This window comes from Myxine glutinosa, chromosome 1, assembly GCF_964187855.1.
Source record: "Myxine glutinosa chromosome 1, kmMyxGlut1.1, whole genome shotgun sequence".
NCBI lineage: Eukaryota > Metazoa > Chordata > Myxini > Myxiniformes > Myxinidae > Myxine > Myxine glutinosa.
The window spans coordinates 180542484-180547513 of record NC_136261.1 but is presented as its reverse complement, the minus strand read 5'-3'; the positions used below and the strand labels follow the sequence as shown (position 1 = coordinate 180547513).

At 29.5% G+C, this 5030-nt stretch overlaps 1 non-coding gene across 1 annotated transcript; it reads right to left on the bottom strand.

Moving 5' to 3' along the window:
• Positions 1–930: 930 nt before the first annotated feature.
• On the bottom strand, positions 931–1124 carry LOC137419642 (U2 spliceosomal RNA). Its single transcript, XR_010982951.2, has one exon. It is a non-coding gene; the product is annotated as a U2 spliceosomal RNA (small nuclear RNA).
• Positions 1125–5030: the final 3906 nt, after the last annotated feature.

The following is a 5030-nucleotide window of genomic DNA, read 5'->3' as shown; positions in this document are numbered from 1 at the left end:
AAATCTTTTCATTTCGTAAATTCTTTCATTTATTAAATCCTTTCATTTAGTAAATCGTTTCATCCAGTAAATCCTTTCATTTAGTAAATCCTTTCATTTAGTAAATCCTTTCATTTAGTAAATCGTTTCATTTAGTAAAACCTTTCATTTCGTAAATTGTTTCATTTAGTAAAACCTTTCATTTAGTAAATCCTTTCATTTAGTAAATCCTTTCATTTAGTAAAACCTTTCATTTAGAAAATCATTTCATTTAGTAAATCCTTTCATTTAGTAAATCCTTTCATTTGTTAAATCCTTTCATTGAGTAAAACCTTTCATTTAGTAAATCCTTTCATTTAGTAAATCCTTTCATTCAGTAAATCGTTTCATTTAGTAAAACCTTTCATTTAGTAAATCGTTTCATTTAGTAAAACCTTTCATTTTGTAAATCGCTTCATTTAGTAAAACCTTTCATTTAGTAAATCCTTTCATTTAGTAAATCCTTTCATTTCGTAAATCGTTTCATCTAATAAAACCTTTCATTTAAATGACGTCATAATTAAGGTAACGATAGCATCATCCTTAACATATCTTATTCCCCTCGTAGAGTACTTGACAATGAGCCATGTATTCCATGGAGCGGTTTCAGAGATACAGATGTAGCTTTTTTCGATTTTTCAAAGATGGCACCTGTACCACGTGACCTGTGACGTAATAAAAATATTTTTCATTTTTTTATTATACAAGCTGAGTTACTCCGATGGTAACATTTCGCGCCAATCGGGCCAACAGTTGCAGAGAAAATGATTTTTAAAATGCAGACATGTATTGCATACGCACCTGAATGCTTAACTGAGTTTTCGCTCCTTGTGGGCAGGCTAATTACAAACAAAGACTTCAACAAACACTTTCCATTTCATCAGTATCTTTTCTTTGTTTCAATTTTCCCCAAGGGGGTGCACCATTCCCGGAGGTACTGCAATACCGGGTCGATACGTGGAGCGGACGGAGCAAGCCCCTAAAATCCAACTCCCGATACCAAAAATCCATTTAATAGACGAGTCCCGCATTGCAGGACATATCAGCTATTAAACTAATAAGAACAGATACTACACTTGATCTGAGCCAAAAGGCCGAGAAGCGATAACTAAAAAATAATTCAAAAATCCTTTTCCATGAGGATCACCTTTATTATTCAGCGTCGCCGATTCAGGGAAAATCCAAATTCCCTCGAAATGTCCTCCCGTTCGGCGCCTCCATTGCAGCTCCGAGCCTCCGTCCATATTCTGCTATTAAACAATTCCGATGTGATATATTCATGTTGTTTATGTTAGGAGAAATATAGGATTTAGTGGATGAAGAACAACAGGAAGAGGGAGCGAGAGCTGTAACATCACGTGATTTCCTCGGGAAGTCAGAGCCGCGCCAGGTGTAAAAACGCGGCATTCTCGTCTCTGGATCGACATTCCAATGGAATTGGACATCAGAAACCGGGTTGTTTACACATTGTCAATAGCACATTGGGGGAATCCTAATCTGGATGGGAGTTTATTATCATTTTACTGGGATAAAACCACGTGGTTTCATGCGAACACAGGCGCGTTCTGCCAATCAGAAATTCTGAAAGAGAAAGCGGTGTATAAGCATCGATTAATCCACCAAAGTCACTGAATCACGTGGTATTGAACAGCTGATGTCTGGTTAAGTCGCCATCTACTTTACAGTAAGTATGTCTATTAATTACATACTGTTTGACATGAGTACGTCTATTATTGTACGATTGGAACTTACCCTTTTCCTCTCTAGACCGATTCAGACCCCTTACACCCTTTCTAAGACCCCTTTTAAGACCCCTCAGACCTCTTTAGACCTTTACACCCTTTTCAGACCTTCACACATTCACACCATTTCAGACCCATACACCTTTTCAGACCTTTGCACCTTTTTCAGACCCATACACCTTTTCAGACCCACACACCTTTTCAGACATTTACACCCTTTTCAGACCTTTACACATTTACCTCTTTTCAGATTCGTACACCTTTTCAGCCATTTACACCCTTTTCAGACCTTACACATTTACCTCTTTTCAGATCCATACACCTTTTCAGCCATTTACACCTTTTTCAGACCTTTACAGATTAACATCTTTTTCAGACCTTTACACATTTATACCTCCTTCAGACCTTTGCCCTTCAGACAATTTACACCTTTTTAGATAATTTAGATCATTACCGTACACATTTTTAGACCACACCTTTTTGACCTTTACACCTTGTTAGACCTTTACATCATTACACCATTACATATTATTAGAAAATTTAGATCTTTCATTTGCAATAAATGACCTTTCATTTAGGAAATCCTTTCAATTAGTAAATCGTTTCATTTAGTAAATCGTTTCATTTAGTAAATCGTTTCATTTAGTAAATTCTTTTATTTAGTAAATCGTTTCATTTAGTAAATCCTTTCATTTCGTAAATCGTTTCATTTAGTAAATCGTTTCATTTAGTAAAACCTTTCATTTAGTAAATCTTTTCATTCAGTAAATCCTTTCATTTCGTAAATCGTTTCATTTAGTAAATCTTTTCATGAAGTAAATTCTTTCATTTATTAAACCCTTTCATTTAGTAAATCCTTTCATTGAGTAAATCGTTTCATTTAGTAAAACCTTTCATTTAGTAAATCGTTTCATTGAGTAAAACCTTTCATTTAGTAAATCCTTTCATTTAGTAAATCCTTTCATTTAGTAAATCCTGCCATTTAGTAAATCCTTTCATTTAGTAAATCCTTTCATTTGGAAAATCATTTCATTTAGTAAATCCTTTCATTTAGTAAAACCTTTCATTTAGTAAATCCTTTCATTTAGTAAATCGTTTCATTTAGTAAATCTTTTCATTTAGTAAATCCTTTCATTTAGTAAATCGTTTCATTTAGTAAATCTTTTCATTTAGTAAATTCTTTCATTTATTAAATCCTTTCATTTAGTAAATCCTTTCATTTAGTAAATCGTTTCATTTCGTAAATCTTTTCATTTAGTAAATTCTTTCATTTAGTAAATCGTTTCATCTCGTAAATCCTTTCATTTAGTAAATCCTTTCATTTAGAAAATCTTTTGATTTAGTAAATCGTTTCATTTAGTAAATCCTTTCATTTAGTAAATCGTTTCATTTAGTAAAACCTTTCATTTCGTAAATCCTTTCATTTAGTAAATCCTTTCATTTCGTAAATCGTTTCATTTAGTAAAACCTTTAAGTTAGTAAATCCTTTCATTTAGTAAATCCTTTCATTCAGTAAATCCTTTCATTTAGTAAAACCTTTCATTTAGTAAATCCTTTCATTTAGAAAATCATTTCATTGAGTAAATCCTTTCATTTAGTAAATCCTTTCATTTAGTAAATCCTTTCATTTAGTAAATCGTTTCATTTAGTAAATCTTTTCATTCAGTAAATCCTTTCATTTCGTAAATCGTTTCATTTAGTAAATCTTTTCATTAAGTAAATTCTTTCATTTAGTAAATCCTTTCATTTAGAAAATCATTTCATTTAGTAAATCCATTCATTTAGTAAATCCTTTCATTTAGTAAATCCTTTCATTTAGTAAATCCTGCCATTTAGTAAATCCTTTCATTTAATAAAACCTTTCATTTAGAAAACATTTCATTTAGTAAATCCTTTCATTTAGTAAATCGTTCCATTTAGTAAAACCTTTCATTTAGTAAAGCCTTTCATTTAGTAAATCCTTTCATTTAGTAAATCCTGCCATTTAGTAAATCCTTTCATTTAGTAAAACCTTTCATTTAGAAAATCATTTCATTTAGTAAATCCTTTCATTTCGTAAATCGTTTCATTTAGTAAAACCTTTCATTTAGTAAATTGTTTCATTTAGTAAAACCTTTCATTTAGTAAATCCTTTCATTTAGAAAATCATTTCATTTGGTAAATCCTTTCATTTAGTAAATCCTTTCATTTAGTAAATCCTTTCATTTAGTAAAACCTTTCATTTAGTAAATCCTTTCATTTAGTAAATCGTTTCATTTAGTAAATCATTTAATTTAGTAAATCTTTTAATTTAGTAAATCGTTTCATTTAGTAAAACCTTTAATTTAGTAAATCCTTTCATTCAGTAAAGCCTTTCATTTAGTAAATTCTTTCATTTATTAAATCCTTTAATTTAGTAAATCCTTTCATTTAGTTTATCGTTTCATTTAGTAAATATTTCCATTTAGTAAATTATTTCATTTAGTCAATCGTTTCATCTCGTAAATCCTTTCATTTAGTAAATCCTTTCATTTAGTAAATCGTTTCATTTAGTAAAACCTTTCATTTAGTAAATTGTTCCATTTAGTAAAACCTTTCATTTAGTAAATCCTTTCATTTAGTAAATCGTTTCATTTAGTAAAACCTTAAATTTAGTAAATCCTTTCATTTAGTAAATCCTTTCATTTAGTAAATCCTTTCATTTAGAAAATAATTTCATTTAGTAAATCCTTTCATTTAGTAAATCCTTTCATTTAGTAAATCCTTTCATTTAGTAAAACCTTTCATTTAGTAAATCCTTTCATTTAGTAAATCATTTCATTTAGTAAATCATTTAATTTAGTAAATCTTTTAATTTAGTAAATCGTTTCATTTAGTAAAACCTTTAATTTAGTAAATCCTTTCATTTAGAAAAGCATTTCATTTAGTAAATCCTTTCATTTAGTAAATCGTTTCATCTAGTAAATCCTTTCATTTAGTAAATCCTTTCATTTAGTAAATCCTTCCATTTAGTAAATCCTTTCATTTAGTAAATCCTTTCATTTAGTAAATCGTTTCATTTAGTAAATCTTTTCATTCAGTAAATCCTTTCATTTCGTAAATCGTTTCATTTAGTAAATCTTTTCATGAAGTGAATTCTTTCATTTATTAAACCCTTTCATTTAGTAAATCCTTTCATTTAGTAAATCGTTTCGTTTAGTAAAACCTTTCATTTAGTTAATCGTTTCATTGAGTAAAACCTTTCATTTAGTAAATTCTTTCATTTCGCAAATTCTTTCATTTATTAAATCC